The 19,197-nt window shown below is 43.0% G+C and overlaps 1 protein-coding gene across 1 annotated transcript in view; it reads right to left on the reverse strand.

Moving 5' to 3' along the window:
* The window catches only part of NAALADL2 (N-acetylated alpha-linked acidic dipeptidase like 2), a 988,342-nt gene extending 971,359 nt beyond the window's left edge, over positions 1-16,983 (reverse strand). The window contains exon 1 of the mRNA XM_078389637.1: positions 15,831-16,983. The gene's annotated coding sequence lies outside the window, so the exon portion shown is untranslated. The remainder of the gene's footprint in view (positions 1-15,830) is intronic.
* Positions 16,984-19,197: the final 2,214 nt, after the last annotated feature.

Genomic DNA, 19,197 nt, shown 5'->3' on the forward strand with positions numbered 1-19,197 from the left:
CCTCTTCGTTGTGGGATATCACTATTTTCAAAATTGCTTGAAGAGTAGATTTTGTTTCATCCCAAAATTTTCCTTGTGGTAGCATTATGTCCCAAGATGTCAAATAATTGTATTCCAAGTGAAATATGTTCAGTTGCTTAAAGTAATCAGTCCAATTCCATCAATAATTGCTTCAATAAGTCCACTGCAATAAATTGATCATCTTTAGAGTTAAATTTGAATCCAATCTCAGACGTAAAGTGACAGTCCAATTCACTCAATGTTTGTATTCATGGCCTAATGTCTTTTGTAATCCAGCCCCGGAAGTGGTCCATTCCAGCCTGTGTTCCAGTCAGGTTCAGAACCCAGGATACATCCAGATATCTTTATTGGTCCACATTAGAGATGGGGACGACTCACCATTTTGGCGAGTAATCCTGCTTTGTAAATCGTCAAAAGTTGACAACTCATGAAGTACGAAGTTGCCCCCATGAAGCGACGAATAAGGAATATACTACCACCAAATGTGACAGACCTACAGCAGGATATCATTGTTGTGGCAATGCAGACACAACAGTACTTTCCCACGGTGCAACCACAAATTTGGAGGCAGCAGGTAGATGCACTTTGTATGAGATGTATCCCTTGCCAGAAGTTGCCTGTTCCCATGCTAGAAAGTAGAAACAAGGCATTTTCATATCTAATACTGAATACTTGATTAATGCTATTTGCCTCCCAAAAGAAACCAGAATCTCAGGGCACAACAGTTAGCACATCATAAGAAGCAGAGCTCCTTTAACAAATAAAAGACCTAGCAGGAGCTTGCCTCAATCCACATTTTGTAAATTAACTTGCTTTTATTTTGTAGTTGGTCATAACAGAAGAACATGGATTTAATATGCATGTCTGATTTCTCTGGTGTTTTAAAGCTGAAGAATGTCTAAGTACAGAAGGAGAATGTTGTACGAACACAAATTACGTATTTCCCTTCTGACCCTCCACTATTGATGGATAGCACATTTCCAGTTCATTGAAGTGTTCATATTTATTCAGTGATAAATGCATGCTATCAAATTTCCACTATAACCTGAATTTATAAGGAATCTCATGGGAAAAATCACAGCTCAGCGGAGAGATGCATAATGTTCATAAAATTAATTCCAGGTTCAAATTTAAAAAAACAACATAGTAGAGTATTTGGGGTGCAGGGAAAACACGCTTGACATTTCAGAGATTCCAGTCTATACAATATTGGGCTAGATAGACAGCCTGGGCTTAATGTAAAGCAATTTCCTTTTATAATCCTGTACTGAAGTGTCATGAAACTAACAGTTTATTCTGAGTCAGAATGCAGGAAACAGAATTGTAAGTCACCTATGAAGAAACTGGGGAACTGGGGAACATGGAGCATGAAATCCATTTGGAAAATTCAGGCTTCTCTATGCCTGGGAATGGCTGGCTGGGAATGTGGAGGGCTGTGTCTGCCCATTAATAAGAAAGGCTAACACCTGCAGTTCATCTATTGTGAGAGAGGCTTTCAAGTCTAACTCAGCTTGTTCCCTGCCACTATATTAACTGAAAAATTAAATTATTTCAGCTGTGTGTTTAATGTATAAAAAAAGGGTCTCAGAAGTCATGGTTGTTGTAGGCTTTTCAGGCTGTTAGCCTCTGTTCTGGAGGTTTTTCTTCCTAACGTTTCGCCAGTCTCTGTGGCCAACATCTTCAGAGGACAGGGGTTAGAATTCTGTCTATCTTCTGGCTTCTGGTGTAGTGTGTGGGATAGTCCTGTTATGCCATGCCTGGGAGGAAGCACTGGGTGAACTGGTGTGTTTGGAGGTACCAGAGTGAGGCAGGTCATTACATTTTACTCTCCTGGGCTCACTCACTCTAGGATAAATGGGGCAGCTGAGTGGCTAGAGAGGGATTTTCTGACCCTGTAACCATCACATCACTCATAGCTGTGACAAAACACTGAGATATAGAAGTTCTGTCACATCTACAAACTCTCATTCATTGGGGTAAGAGTTTTCCTTTTGTAGCTAGCAACATACATTTCCCCAGGCTTTATGAACTCACTTCTTGAGAAGACAGCCAGTCTTTCATCACTAAAGGGTATCAAAATAATTATTTGAGTACTTCTTGACAAGTGAAAGCCCTTTAGTTTGACATACGTAAAGATCAAGACTCTTCAGTTGTGACACTAATCTCAGTACAGTTAATTTCTGCATCTGTTCCTCGAAACAGGGAAACTCAACCTCCCCAAACAGTTAAGGCAAATCAAAGTATAACATTTGGTGCACATATAAACCAAAGTCACCAGAATCACCCTTGAAATATCTCGTGATACATCTAAAATTAAGTATTTAGAGGTGAACATATCTGAAAAAGAAAAGAAAACTACTGATGAAATAATGACCAAAATCCTACTGAGTTATGCTAAAGAGAGGGTCACATAAGGAAATAGATTACAATTTGGATTGCTTGTGGAGTGGTCCAGTGCAATCTATTTCCCGGCACTCACATGACATGGAGGAAATGTGCTCCAGCCCAGCCCCAATCTGTGCCAAAGCTGGACTTTTTAAATCTAGCTGTATAGCTTCTACTTTGAGGCCAGACTGGAGCAATTCCCCAGCAGACAGGTTGCTTTAAAACAGGTTGCTCCCATTAAAGCAAACCTTTCCAATGGGACCAATTGCAGCCATCTGACTGCACCTTGACTTGACACCCCAAAGCAAATGCCTAGGCTAACGTCTTAACTTGGAACAATTTGCCAACAATTTGAATTATGCTGGTGAGCATAATTAATAGGATTTTGACCTACAAGACTCCCACTCCTGCAGGTATGATGCTTGTGTCCATGACAGTTGTGGATTTCTGTAGATCATGCAAGCATTATCAGTGCAGGAGGAGGCTGCTGCAGTTCTTGTGGGATCAACTTAGCAAACACTCTTCTGAAGTGTTTTTCAGTAAATCTCTATCTATTTATTACTAAAATCTAGCACCACGGACACTGTTAATTACTGGACCATTTCTACCTCCTTGTTTTCACCTTGGATAAAACATATATGTTTTCCATTTCTAATTTATATCACAATTTCCCACCAAAATATTGCTAGAGGTTTTCAGCTCAGTTGCCATCACATGGTGTTTTTGTTACTGTTGTTCTTGTTATAATCATCATTATTTAATAAATACCTTATTTCTTCGTCCTCTCCTTGCTTATTCCTGCACTTTTAAGAACAGCCTTAACATAGAAAATGTATAGAGGTAAAGCAAGGAAAGAAATATGTCAGCTTCCCAATTTATGTCCCCAAGCTACCACTCAAACACACAGAACAAGATGAGAATAGGTAGGAAACTGAAGTGCATATTTGAAGGCCCGTAAGATTTAGAGAAGTGTCGTGAAGCTGATTGTTTAAGACTAGTAGCTCCCAACCTTATGTCCCCAGTTGTTCTTAGACTAAAACTCCCAGAAGCTTTCACCATTAGCTGTGCTGGCCAGGATTTCTGGAAGCTGTAGTCCAAGAACCTTTGGGGACCCAAGGTTTAGACACATGATTTAAGTGACAATCTACACTTTACAAAGACAGCAAAGATGCATCTTCAGCTTATTTTGATCCACCTTCCAACAAGTAAGTGATTTCACAGATCAGCTGATAAACTTCACACAGTGAAAAAGTTACTTTTTTGGCTACTGAATTTGGAAATCAGACTATTATGTCCAAAGTCCATTTTGAAATTTGTTTTGGAATAGCTGACATTACTCAGAATACAGAACCACAGCTCAGACCGGACAATATTGGACTGTATCATTGATTATGAAACTTGGGTCTCCAGATGTTCTTGGGATGCAACTCTCAGAAATCCTGGCCAGCACAGCTAGTGGTGAAGGCTTCTGGATTTTTAGTCCAATAACATCTGGGGACCCAAGGTTGGCAACCACTGGACTAGATGAATAAATAGTTTAATCTTAACATACGGCAGTTTATGTATCTGATGTGAATCTAGATATGGATACTCAGAGCCATGGAAACTCAATGCTCCATGGTTTCCAACTTCGTTAAATATCCCATGGGACAATTCTCCATGGTTCCCAGCTGTGGGTGTCCACGATTTGAAAATCCAGGACTTGAAACTCTATTGCAACCTTCAGGCTAGTGACAGAAATATCCTCCCCCTCCTAATAAGTCACACAAAGGGAGAGGGAGGAGGTAGTAACTGTTATAGCACAACCACAAGTCTCTATGACCTAGAGAGCATGGGAATCAGAGTCCAGATTCACATGTTTATAAAAGATAATTTCCTTTCATATTTAGCACAATCTGCCCCTACTCTCTCAGTATCTGTTATTTCCACCTTACTTCTGAGCAGCTCATACCCACTGGCCCTTGTCAAACCCATTTGAAAAGTCATTCCCTTTGCTCTTTTGGCCGTCTTCTGCATAATATCCCTGTACAATCAACCCTCTCCAATCAGTGCCTCATGATCTTAACAGCCCAGAACACAGAAATGTCAGCATCACTTAGCAATCTGGGGTGACCCAAGCACATTTCATTTATCTCAATGACCTTCTCCTTCCCTTTTTACTATGGCTGCTAAAAAGGAGGGAAAAAAAACTCTTTTCAAGGGGGAAGGCAAGGAATTCATAAGACACCTAACAGCTTATTTGACTTCACCTTTCAACTTGATTTCTGCTCTGCTTGTCAAACTTATATGTCAAAAAGCGGTTTGGTGATTCTTATTCATAGTTCTTTCATTGCTTCCTAATGCCGCTTGCATTTCCACCAAGTCAAAGACATTTCTAGTAGTCTGATGAAGACATAAAAATAGAGCTGAAAAATATTCCAGTAACTTGTTGAAGAGCCAAGCTGAAATTTATCAGAGGACAGATTTCTGACATTTTTCGTTCTCTCACCTTCCCTAGGAAAAAAAAATATATAGAATTTCTCCAGAACAATTTCAACCACTTTTTAAAGAGCCACCCCACCCATCATGCATCCCAGATCCTGGAGAGAGAGAGAGAATTTTCTGTGCTGTTAAATTGTAACCAACTTATAGTGATCCTAACAATGCTTTCAAGTGAGATATTTACGGAGTGGTTTTACCAGTTTTACTCCCCCAGGGTGGCGCTGCGGGCTAAACCGCAGAAGCCTGTGCTGCAGGGTCAAAAGACCAGCAGTCGTAAAATCAAATCCACGCGATGAAGTGAGCGGCCCGTCGCTTGTCCCAGCTCCCGCCAACCTAGCGGTTCGAAAGCATGCAAATGCAAGTAGATAAATAGGGACCACCTCAGTGGGAAGGTAACAGCATTCCGTGTCTGAGTCGCACTGGCCATGTGACCATGGAAGATTGTCTTCGGACAAAACGCTGGCTCTATGGCTTGGAAACGGGGATGAGCACCGCCCCGTAGAGTCGGACACGACTGGACAAAAATTGTCAAGGGGAACCTTTACCTTTAACCAGTTTTACCCCCCCCCCCAAGTGAGTTTCCATGGCCAAGTGGAGATTGGAACACTGTTTTCTAGAGCCCTGTGGAGGTGGTAATCTTTGGCCGGGGGAGCACTGGTGGTGAAGGCGGGAAAAAGACACGGAGGCTCTCCATATGTTTCAACATCAACGGCTTTATTCATAACATTACACAACTCTGCAGGATCAAACGGGTCCTGCAAACAACTTTCAGGCAATAAATGATATCTTTTTGGACGCACGTCTTGTATTCTTTCAGATTCCCCTAAAAGGGTGCCGGCCCAAAGCGTTCGCGATCGGTCATGGGACGTAGGGGGGGCACTCCGCACCGTGCATACCGTGCCACAGCACGGGTGCCTCGCCCAATTTCCTTCCAGAGGTTTCTTTTGGAATTTGGGTCCCGGCCGAATCACTCTCCTCCCACCAGGGCAGTTTCGAGGGAAAACCGTCACAGTCCATTCTAGTGGGTCATACCACTTGCCTCTTCCTCCAGGTGGAATGGGTCGGGAAGCAAGCCTCCTCCCGACGCAAGATTAAGGAATCCCGTTTTGATGTCTGTAGAGGACCAACTCTTGAGCATGGGTTCTGTTTGCACCCCTCGGTTCCTCCTCTCCTCTTGACCCAGGTCTGTCTCCAATCTGAAGATTCGCATGCTTTTCTCCTCCCCTATATCCTCCCAGACTATCAAATCTAGCTCCTCCCCTCCTTCCTCTACAAGACACACTTCCGCTGATCTTTGTTCTACCAGGTCAGCTTGCTCTATCTCTATTAGGATTCCCTCCACACATCCACTCTCCTCTACAGGTTCCTTTGCCTTTGAGGACGGCGCACTCCGCAGTTCTCCTTCACAAGCCCTAGTCCATCATTCTATCCACTCTACCACACTACGAAAATGCTAGGCCTGAAATATTGCGGAGGAGGCAACATGGTGACTCAGCTTACAACAGATATTGTTACTGTTACTTGTAGCACCTCAAGCAAATAAAAACCACGGGAGAAAAAGCAAATCCATGCAACTGTCCCCGCTAAAAATCTAGAGCAATTGCTGGCGCACATTCCACCCCAAATTCTGTGAAATGATTCTGCCAAGTTCTCTGCCCAAAATAAGGTAAGTTTTGAAGTAAGCAGTGGGGTAGCTAGAACAATGGAGGAGCTATTTTTGGGCCTCTGGATCTGAGTCCTTTCAACAGCCAGCTACATTTCCACCCCTTATCCTTTTCTAGAAGTTAACTGTTTCTTCAGGATGGTGCTCCGTAGGAATCTGTGGATTATATTCTTATAGTTTTAAATTGAGTTCTCAGGTTAGTCCTTGGAGTTTAAGGGGCAGTTGTTAAAACACTAACATGAAACACGCCACATAAGAATCGTCTCAAACCTGTTGAGACTATCCATTAAGGTTCATCACGTGACTGCAAGAAATGCACCAATGATGTCAAGGCCAGGTGTAACCAATATATTTATTAGAGTAAGAAAATCCCAGAGACATCTCCAACAGCTGAATCTCAGTGTAGGCTGATACCACAAAAATTGTGATGTGTTTCAAGACTCCATCAATCCCTCACAGCAGAAAATCCACGAACGTGTTATGATTAATAGGTTGTTTGTTAATCAAATCATTAGCACTCTCCCCATTAGTTTATTTATTGCCTTTGGATACCCTGAAGAAGATAGCTCATAAGTAAGAAGCATTGAGAAGACACATAAGTTATTCATTTCTGTTCAATTATGTCCATTACGATAAAATGCATATAAAGTATATGAAGTATTAACATATGTGCTCATCAGTGCTTTTAAATGACTATTCCGTATTTTTCATGCTTTTAAATGACTATTCTGTATTTTCCAATAACCTGGAAAGTTATTTCCAGCTTATTGTCAACCTTACACAAGAATTGTTGAGCAACTCTGAGTAGTGGTTGGGCCCACAACAGCTGCTAGTTCAAATCAGCAAGTTACCTTCTGTGTCCTCCTCTACCTTTTGCACATTCAGTTTTATTTCCACTCACCAGTGCTGCATGTGAAACACAGCTCCTTACAATTCTCTTGTTTCTGTTTGCTTCAATTCAGTCTGTTTCATCCACCTTTTTCAACAGCACCTAGCCATCTTAAATGAATTCTAGCTGGGCCATTTTATTTTATTTTATTTTATTTTTGCCTGAAGGACAAGGTGACACCATCTCCACTTTGTCTACACAAGCCAAACTGGACTGGCAGCTGAAACATATTACACCGCTTGTAATGGGATAATGTCCTTGATCACAGCTGAGAAAGAAGCCTAGTTTAGAGGGCTCAGGACAGGTTGTGATGTACCCAGCTCTGTACCAACAATGGAGGAGAAAGCAGACAGGAAATTCAAAAGAAACTGTCACGAGGCTGCCATTGTTGCTTCTCTTCCAGCATATCTTGCTTGAGACAATCACCTCATTCTGATTAACGGTAGAGCTGGCCATGAAATGAACTAAAATCATCAAGGCCTGACAAACAGCATCCTAGTGTATGGAGAAAATTTACAGAAGAATCTGAAATGAGTGTAATTATTTTAAAATTTAGTAAATGAAAAAGATCCTGGTGTATCCTATATGAAGTCAGCCTTACAGGACAAATTAATAGTCTTTTAGAGTCAAAGTATGAGAAGTACACTCCCGAAGCAAAAGGGGATCAAGCCTCTTTGGTAAGATTTAGAAGATGTTCCTGGTGGTAAAAGCTGTTGGACAGTAGACCGCTTCTGATATTTGTGGAGAGTTCTTCTTAGAGCCCCCGAAAAAATATGGTCATAGATGCCCCTGTTGGCATGCTGTCACACTTGGGCCAGGGAACTGAGACTCTCACCTAGATGGCTACCTAGACCAGTGGTCTCCAACCTTGGACCTCCAGATGTTTTTGGACTACAACTCCCAGAAGCTTTCACCACCAACTCCGCTGGCCAGGATTTCTGGGAACTGACGTCCAAGAACATCTGGAAGCCCAAGGTTAGGGACCACTGACCTACACAACTCCATCTGGACCTGTAAGGAATGAGAAGGAAACTGGGACTTGTAGTCATACAAAGATGGAGTCTGTTAGGTTTATTGTGCAGTTGGATTTAAACTACTAAAATGTTCTCATGGGATTGTTGTCCTAAACTTGCTCTGCCTGACACCGAGTTAAGGAGCAAGGTTGAGAAGATCAAGGGAAGACGAAACACCACTGTGGCGATTGGCCCAGTCACTCCTGCCACTCACGCTCAAGCTCTTCTTTGCATGAGCCTATGAGATTGCTGGAGAGGCGGAGTCAATTGATATATGAGGCTTGGCTGAAGGAGGAGGTCAGATAGGGGCTGCTTAGGAAACTGATGAGGTGATAAAAAGAACTGGCTAGAAAGAGATAGGTTGGTGATGTGTTTATGAAGCTGTAAACAAAGACAAAGTAATGAGGGAACTGATAAGCGAAGGCCAATGAACTTTGATTACCTGAAAGATTTCTAGTACTGTTTGAAATACTGTTTCACTTCAATAAATACGTTTTGTTTGTTCACAAGATAAGTGCCCAGTCATACATTAATGGTACTGTGGATTCAGATAATCCACTAGTAGCAGCATAAAGGGAATGCGCCTATGGGGCTTTGTGAGAGAATAATAAACAAGGGACACTGGGTTCACAACAACCACATACCACTTAATTGGGACAAGATAAACCACCTGCAAGATCTCATGTAAAATGTGGACTGTGTACGCCCACTTGATCCTAATTGGTGACAGCTTGGAAGTGTCAGAAAGAGGGAGGTCTAGAGACATGTAGAAAAATGGTTTTTCATGTATGTGACAGATGATGGTGATGGCGTGATGTTGTGTAATGTGAGTAGAGAGAGGTTTGTCTGTTTGAAAGAGAAGGGGGGAGAGATCACCCAGCTTCTCTAGATGCTAATACAGTGGTATCTCGATTTATGAACACCTCAGTTAACATAATTTTCGGTTTACGAATGGAAATCTGTTGAAAAGAATGCCTCGGTTTACTTTTTTTCTGGTTTTTTTCAGAGTACAAAGAAAGTTTCCCCAGGATGCATTGTGCCTGGAGATTTGTAGTGCTGTCACCATTCCTATGGTACTCTGCGTTTCAGTTTACGAATATTTCACTTTACATAACATGAGGTTGAAATTCAACCTGGGAAAGCTCAGAAAGCAGAATTAAGAGGAGACCATCAGAAGACTGAGGACTCACTTAAGAAAAGTGGTCTGGGAATTATTGGGCAGAAGAATTCCCAGAAAAGGGTGACTGGATCTACATTTACGAGGAGCAAACCTTGTGGGTTGTCTCAGTCCAATTTAGGGTACCCAAAGAATTGGCCTCCTCATACGAATATAAACTATCCTCACAACCTTCTTATTGGGGAAAAAAAAGAAGGGTCTGAGGAAGATATGTGATTCCACTACCATCTCTACTAGACACTGGCAAAGAAGGAGACCTCATGATGGCCAACCTTGAGAAATTTAAAGATCAGAGCGCTGGAAGGGAATGTCACCACATCTGCCCTCAGTATGGGCATGCCCCCTCTTGCTCTGGGAGCAGCCTTTAGAGCCTCAGCAGACAAACTGGGTGATCAGTGAAAGGAACTGAATCTCCTCAAGAGACTAGTATCCTCCCAGTGAACAAAATCAGAGAGCAGCAGACTAACAGGGAGAGTGGGGAGAGTGTTAGTGTCAAGAATTGGGACTACTTACTCGGCGTTTAATAGTTCGTTGTCTTTTTTTCTGATCCAGGTTTCAAGAAACCCTGTTGAGTTTTATTCACTGCCTATTGATTGTATGGATTCAAAGATGAAAGGTGGGAGCCCAGCCAAAGCCACTGGGGCTCACAGCTACCTGCCAGGGTGACTGTAGTGGCAGATTCACTTGTAGAGGACAAACTGTATCAATTCAAAATCTCTGCATTTGCTACTAATACAACACTAAGTCCTCAAACTTATGCATACTTGAGAACTCCTCCTACTGAATTCTGGTAATATATAAGGCATCTCATTTCCAGGTTCAAATCAGCAAGATCGGCATCCTGAGTTTGCTTCATTCTATTTCTTATAATGCACAATATGTGCAAAAATGTGTAATTGACTGTTGTTTCCTGTAAATGGAATGTGTTCATGAGGCCAAAAGATACACATTCTCTTTTCCTGATGCACATTAATACAAGAGTTCTTTGTTCTCAAAGACTTATTCCAGTGGGAGTCACAGATATATTTTCTAAGCACCCTGTACAGAGTATTCTGAATTTGTAGTCAATTATAAAATATTCTTGATGGTGTGTTACCCCTATAAGATGAAATAAAATTTTAATGGTACCTTGTTTAACTGCTGGAAATATCATAAAGACTGTGCCCTAATATATACAAGGCACATTGAAACCAAGTTGTGGGAGTTATTTTCTGAATAATGGAGCTGAGGTTAAAATGTGAAGGCTTGACTTTGCTTTTGGGTGTTTTTGATGACGACCATCAAAAGATCTGTGAATTTCCTATTATAAAATCTCTTGGCTGCAGCAAGGATTATACACACGCACACTACAGTGTAAAGATGCATCCTTTTATAAAAAAATAGGGAGGGGTTAAGCAGGGCTTTGAAAATGATTCAGAAGGAAAAACTCAAAATTAACCACAGCAGTAGTTTGTTTATCCCACTGACTTTAGCTGGAAATATTATATTATACTAATATCAGTAGTATTTACATGAATATTGGAAAAACATTTTTGAAAATTTTATTCCATACACTTGTTATCTGCTGTCAAAGTCAGAACCAGCTTACAAATAGCCAGGTTTTTAGTATATTCTAAAATATACTAAATGGGCCCGGTGAACTTCAGGCGGAAGAGAGTTTCATAATTGTGGCGCTAATGCCAAGAAAGTCCAATTTCTAGTGGTTGTTTTACGGGCCTCTCTCGGGGTCAGAACTCTCGGCTGCCCTGTCTGTGACGGTCTTATAGGATGGGCAGACCTAACTGGACGGAGGTGCTCGGCTAGATATCGAGGTCCCAAACCGTTTAGGTTTGCCATCTAATGGGATCTTACTTATTCACTGACATAACATTCTCCATCAATAAAATGAAACAAGAAGCAGTCAGAGAAAAACATTTGGCATTACAATTTAGAGTAGACTGTCATTACTTTCCTTGTGTCAGTTGGATGGGGCGGTCTATTCATCTAAATAGCAGGAACAGTAAGACAGTTCAATTTGTCCACTTTCCCAGCAAAATCTTCAGTTCAAAAAGCCTACATTATCTATTCACCAGTAATTTCCCATATATTTATAAAATATTTCTGTAACAAATGCTGAAAACAAATAATTAAATACCTTTCTGGATGAATGACTGAAGGCAATGAGGCTAAAAAATACAGTGAAAACTACTGTGACAATACTACCAATCATATTAATGTGGAGGCTATTTGCAGTTGCCAGCTACATTGCCGGATTGTAATGAATTCAAAATGGTTAAGATCCAGTGAAAAACAAGGAAATCATGCCGAGTTAAAAATAATGTGCCTTTGTGTAGGATGAATCACCATTTATTTGCATTATGCAGATAAAAATGTCAGAATAATTAATTTCCAGTTTTATCTAAATCTAATATAGCGTGCAACAGTGAGAACCAGACAAGCAGTTTGCTGAGCTAGTGTAATTGGCAAACACATTTAGCAGTAAACTGAGTTCTGGTATGGAAGATGCAAGCTATTTTGGGCATGATCCAGCCATTTTTAAGATTGCAATCTTATGAATACACCAAGGCATGGTGGCTAAATTGCAGCCCTACAGGCATCACTATCAGCTCAGTGCAACTTGTTGAAGGCCACAGCACAGCCCCCAATGAACATGATGGTATAAACATGTACAGGATTGAAAACCCTGTTCTACATTTTATTTCCTACAGACAGCCAAATTTAACAATCTTGTCAAATTTCTGCCAAGGCTAACACAATGATTCCATTCCAAGGAGAAGCATCTCAAACGAATAGAAACAGGAAGCTTGTATATTCAGTAGGAGTTGCTATAAGCTTATAAATTAATGCAGTGGTTTCCAACCTTTTTTGAGTTTTGATTTCCTTTTATAGTAGCTGTGATGTTCACCCTCGTGCCCCTTTCTTGACCGTCAAAACTCAGAGCACACGAAGGCAAACAATCCCCTTTATTACACTGCTTCCACCAGGTGATCACTAAATCACCGTTGCTTCAGGAAGATTCAGGTCCACACTTCAAGGTCTTTTAAATAGAACTTTTGTTTATTGATTACAGAAATTGATATTGATTCATTAATATCTTCTTTAAGTAAATTCATTATTAACAACAACCTTCTATTTGATAATACACTCCTAACTCTAGCCACACCTCAGAATTCCCCAAGCTCCACACTCTAACTACTTCTCTCTCACACCACTCCCACTCACACTGACTGCTGACTCCGCCTCTTATAGCATCTCTCAGCTCCGCCTCTCAGCAACATGAATATACATGAACAATTACATAACAAAACATGAACCATTGACGTAATAAAGGGGAATGCTACAGTAGCCAAGTAACCTGTGACACACCCACATGTATTTGCATAAATAGGCCATCATAGTCATTCCCTGACATGGCATTGTTGTCAGTGCTTATGCTGCAGACTCTGCCACTGCTACTTCAAAACTGAGGAAGGCACAGGCTGTGGGAGGTTAAATTTAGGGAGAAGAGAAGGCAAAGGACTTCAAAGATGGGCCAGGGGGCGGAAGGACATCATGGTATCCAGGAAAAGGCAAAATCTTCACACAAAATGGTGTCAAGAGTTCAGTAGAAAAGGCACCAGGACCCAGTCCAGAGCAAGACCACAGGAACAAGTTAGAAACAACACCACAGCCCAAGCAGGGACCATCCAGCTAGGGTTTTGAGTCCAAACAGCAGCCAAGTAGAAGGATGATGCAAATCATAGTCAGATAGTCCAGGAGTTAAAGCCAGGAGAAACAGTATCAAGGCAGCAGGGTCCAGGGGTGCAAGGAGAGGCAAGGCAGGAACAAGAAGGCAAGGCAGGAACAGCACATCTGGAGACCTTCATTGCTGAGGCATGTTCTGGGAGGGGTAACCACTCCTTAAATAAGCCTTCCCTCCAAGCAAACCTCACAAGTGGCCCAGCAGCTGCTACACAGGCCAGGGCCTGAGTCTGGAAACAACAGGCCACTCTTGGCTCAGGATGGCCCTGATCCTGCAGCTCCCAGGGCAGTACAGGCCAGATCCTAACAAATGGATCCCCATGATAAACCAGCAGCAGGGACATGGAGGCGATGTGGGTTAAACCACAGAAGCTTCTATGCTGCAAGGTCAGAAGACCTGTGATCGTAAGATCAAATTCACGCAATGGAGTGAGCTCCCGTCGCTAGTCCCAGCTCCCGCCAACCTAGCAGCTCGAAAACATGAAAATGCAAGTAGATAAATAGGTACCACCATGGTGGGAAGGTAAACAGCGTTCTGTGTCTAGTTGTGCTGGCCACGTGACCACGGAGGATTGTCTTCGGACAAACGCTAGCTCTATGGGTTGGAAACGGAGATGAGCACTGCCCCTAGAGTCAGACATGACTGGACAAAAATTGTCAAGGGGAACCTTTACCTTTACCATAAACCAGCAGGAAGGTTTCCTTGCATCTAATGCAGAAGAGGCTTCTGGGGGGGGGGGTTGTTGTATGTGGTGGTAGTGGGGTCTTCTTTTTCCTTTTCCTCCCTTTCTTGTGGAAGCAGCAGCAATTAGCTGGCATTTCTCTTTTTTTGTAAAAAAAAAAATTGTCCCAGTCATCTCTTCTGAGAAAGCAGAGACTTCCTTTTCCCAGTGTCTTTAATATCCCACATCAAAAGGCCAAGGGCTATAACACATATAAGGCAACCCATGAACCCCCAGAAAACACTTTGTAACCTCACAGCCCCCAGGTTAGGAAACACTGATTTAATGGGATATCCCCAATCATACAGAATAAGTACAGCCATCAAGCCCAATCACCATTAGGGTTAGGGGCATCCATCAGCACAAGGGAAGACACCCAATGAGGCTTGCTCTGTCCATTCTGTATCTGTACATTGGTCTATACATTTTTTAAAATTCTGTTTATGCAAGTAAATATGACCTTCCACTGTACTTATGCAAGGGGTGGTTTAACATCCCATCTTCCAGTATATTTCCCATGTCTGAGTAGGGATTTGAACCCAGAACTCTTGAGTCCTAATCCAGTCTCTCCACCATGCCAAACTGGCTCCCTTTGCACACTTACTTAGGAATAAAATCCACCAGGTCTCACTTCTGTGCTCCAAGCAAGCACATGCAGCTTCCTTTTCCAACCCAAGTGTGGCCTTTTCCGAGCCATGATGCCTTCCACCCTAAACTCCAGGTGAGCACAGTTTCAGTGTCATTTTGGCAGGTGGAACTCACACACACACAAAATATAAAGCTTCAAGCCAGAGAGCGCTGGTCAAAGGACGGGACTCAAGAGAAAAGGCTGGCGGTGCCACAAATTTTCTTCTGGACCTTTCCCACCATCCACCCTTCCCCGCTGGGCAATTATTTCTCTTTCATTTGCCCGGCCAGAACCGCCTGGTCTGGAAAGGAAGCTTGACTGGCTCACACCCAAAGGCCGTTCAGCGGCGCTGGCTGTTTGTGTCCTTTAGCGGCTTACATTACACAACCGCGCGTGGGTTTTGCCAAGAGCTTTGTGAAAGAAACGGTGGCGGACAAGGTGGGGGGAGGAGGGAATCGGAATGGCCGTTCCGCGCTCTTAGCCGGAGCGCCTTCAGGGGAAAGCTGCTTAGCGAAGCCACAGCTCAGCGCAAGGCGACTCGGCGTGAGGAGGAGGGGGAGAGACCCACGCTCACGCGGCCCTTCCTCGCTTGCCGCTCTCGCCCCCCCCCTTTCCCCTTGAAGCCACTCCGGGTCTCTCTCTGCCCGCCCTTTCCCCCCCCCCACTCCACGCCACGACCACCACCAGCGGCCAACAAGCAGCCACTCCCGACGCGCCCTCGCCACTTTCCCTCGACGACGACCTCCTCTCGTTCGTTCGAGAGTCGTTGAGGAAAGAGCGCGAACGAGCAAGAGAGCTTGGCAAAAACCACCCTTGAGGGAGAGTGAGACCCAAGGAAGGAAAGACCCTTCCCACGTGAGGGGTGGGGGAGAAAGAGAGCGAGAGAGAGAGAGAGACGCCCGCAGCTGGGCTACCTCAGCTGAGCCGGCGAGGGCGGCGCGCGCTGCAGCTGGTCCCGCTACCTGGCCGCGCGCGCGCGCACACGCACCTCCGCCAAGGAGTTCTCCCAACTTTTCCCGGCCGCCAACTTCTTTCCTCTCTGCTCCTCCTTTCCCTTCCTTTCCCGTTCCCAACCCTCCCCTACTCTCCGCGCGCTTCCCTCCTTTTTACCTTTACTGAGGAGGGAGCCTGGGCGCGCGGAACGGCGGCGCTGAGCCCTCTTAACGGAGGCGGGAGAGAGAGAGAGATTGGTTCCAGCAGCCGTAAAGCGGAGAAAAGCGCTGGCCTCTGATGTGTGTGGGTTTGGGGTTGTTGTTGTTGTTGTGTGTGTGTTTTCCCCCCCTCCGTTCCTTTCCCTCCGCGCTCCGTGCCTTGCCCGATCACCGCTTTATGCTTATTACGAAGGATCAAGTGCCCGGTTTGGCAGAAGCGGCCGTCCCAGGGCGACAGCCGGCGGTTCCCGCTGGCGTCGTCGTATCTGAGGGGAACAGGGCAGGACCTGCGAGCCGGCCGAAGAGGAAAGCGGGACGCTGAGGGGGTGGACGGGCGGGGGGGGGGGTCAGGTTAGTCGGGCAAGGATTTGTTTTATTTTATTAAGAAGGCGAAGGAGGGAGAAAACTGAGCATTGAAGGCGTGCTGTGAGGTGGGGGGGGATGAAAAGAGAGGCGAAGACTGGAAAGAAAGTACAAGTAGAGAAGCAAGGGTGGAGTTGGAGAAAGTGCGGCAAAAGAGAGAGGAAAAGTGCCAGAGAATCGTGGAGGGAGAGTTTGCTGTGGTTTCGACATATGTGCAACACACACACACACATACACACAAAAGCTGGGTACTCATTTTACCACCCTCAGAAGGACGGAAGGTTGAGTCAGCCTTGAGCCGGCTGCCTGAATCTCTCAGTCTCCAACTCATGTCGTGAGCAGAGGCATTATTGCCGATTAACCACTGCACTACAGGGTTTTGGATTTTCTTGCTTGTATTATGGCAAATACTTCTTATAGGGATGCCAGAAGTTGTTTTTGTTCCTGTGCTTTTTAAGGACCCTAGCAACAAAATAGGTTCAGTCCCCCCTTATTTGGGAAAGAAAAGACAGAACTGAACCAGATGGGCTTCTGCCTGCTGTGCATTAAATTATTATTTATTTATAAGCTTTTACAGTACATCTCTTTGGGGAAGTAGATATGGTTCTTCCCCCCCCCCATTCCCCTTTTAGGTATATGTTCATGTGTTTTGCCTTAAAATAACCTCTTGAGGTAGGTAGGGAGATGGCGAATAGCCCAAGATGTTTATTGTGCCTCATGGGCTGGTGGAGATTTCAACCTCCATTTCTCAGTCCTTCTGTCACTAACTGGCACTCCTCACTGGTTTGTATTCGAGAAAGTGAAGGATAATTAGAGAGGAGACTCAAGTTCAGTAGGTAGCAATTTTAGAGAAAATTGCAGTTGTTTTTATGTTCTGGTCCCTATATGCTGTATTTTTCTGCCTGCTTTTCTTTCTACACCTACCAGCCACTACCACCTACACATTCTATTTCTCTTTTTAAAATTACTGTACCTCCTTGTGTATAATTGTTCATATTCTGGAGAAATTATAATAAAAACATTTGGAAGGCAGCTATTCAAACGTGGTGTTCCTACAGATGCTTAACTAGGGATGAAATCCTTTTAAAGTAGCCTGTCTGCTAGATGGGGAGGACAAGTTAGTAAATAAATGAAGAACTAATTAAATAAAGTAAATGAGATTTGCCTCTATGAAAGCATGCATAAGGCTGGGCTAGAATCTTGCATGTCTTTAGAAAGTCTCGATAATGATGATGATGATGATGATGATGATTGATTATTATTATTATTATTATTATTATTATTATTATTATTATTATTATTATTATTATTATTATTATTATTATTATTATTATTATTATTATTACAGTGGGGTCTTGACTTGAGAACTGAATCCGTATTGGAAGGCAGTTCTCAAGTCAAAAAGTCTGTAAGTCAAGTCTCCATTGACCTACAGTGCATTGAAAACCGATTAATCCCGTAACAGGCCGTTTTTGTTCCATTTCGGTTTTTTCATGGTCTGTAAGTCAAATCTTAGTCTGCAAGTCAAACCTAAATTTTGCGGCCAGAGAAGTCTGTAACTCAAAAAGTCTGTAAATCAAGCCATCTGTAAGTCAAAGGTCCACTGTATTATTAAAATACAAGGGCTTATATGAGAACATAGATGTTCATCCTGATATTTCCATCTCGAACAAGAGTTGCTGCATTTGTTCAAGAGTTGCCACCATGTGTGACATCCTTATGCACTGAAAATGCTATCTTATGCACATGTAATCATAAACTCCCACTGAACACAGTGGTATACCTTGGTGTGTATTACGCATTGCAAAACTTTTTTTTTCAAATATTCCTTCTGCACCCCTGCCATATTGTTACCATTACTGAAACATAATCACCTGCGAATTTTCAGGTCTGTAGGCCATGTTTCACCCCTGCCCACTACAAAAATAATTTTCTGTTCAAAACAGACATTGACAGAATGGTAGCAAGTTGTAAACTTTTTGCTTTATCTTTTATACGTTGTAACCAAGGCAGCAATGAGTGAAAATATGGAAAAAGAACCACCTCAGGAAGTAGTTCCTTCAATTTCATCCACATCAAACTGCCTGGTACTTAGAAAGGATGATAGAGAAGTGTCTGAAGCGTGGTTCATAGGTAATTTACTGCAAGATTTGACCCCCCAAAAAGGATCTCAACTGCCCACCAATGGGGATGTGCTTCGCTACTTGTTTTTCTCAATCGTGGACCCATGTAGAAAGAGAAAAGGGATGATGTTATAAAATTTGCTATCCTGAAGAGAGAACAGTTTTATTTATATATTTTTATTTATTTATTTAACTTATATGCCGCCCACTAGAATAGATGTATTCTGCAAAAATGTTGGCTTTCAGTGCTCAAACAGGATATGACAAAGCCATGATCAGTAAACTGGAAGCACTATGCAAATTTAATGTACTATTCTATGTTGAAAATTGTCTCTCTTCATCCATTGGGGCCAATGCAGTGTATAACGATCTCAAGATATGGCATGACTTGAACAAGTATTGCAAGCATGATCCACAAGTTGCAAATGCAGCCATAAAAGCCATGGAAAGGCACTTCTGGGAGTCAACCGAAGAATGTGCTGTGTTCTCTCTATTTTCAAACAGACTTTCCTCTTCAGAATGGCAGGAGATTGCTCAAACATTGCTCCAAATTCATGGACCAAAAGAGTTTGAAAGGGGCCATCCAACTTTTCCTATTCTGAGCCATAGTACAAAACTATCATCCCTTATTGGGTCTAAATCCTGGTTCTTGTTTCACAACATGGGAACTGACGCCGACTGGCTAGGAAAACCTGGTGATGAATGGCATAATGATCCCAATTACCAAGAAGCTGAGACATATGTGCGGCATGTTAAAGTGGTGAATGATCTGTAGGAACGGGTTGTGAAACTAATCCAAGACTTCTCAACTAGTGTTACCAATGATGAAGCACAAAAACA

This window comes from Pogona vitticeps, chromosome 3, assembly GCF_051106095.1.
Source record: "Pogona vitticeps strain Pit_001003342236 chromosome 3, PviZW2.1, whole genome shotgun sequence".
Classification (NCBI taxonomy): Eukaryota; Metazoa; Chordata; class Lepidosauria; order Squamata; family Agamidae; genus Pogona; species Pogona vitticeps.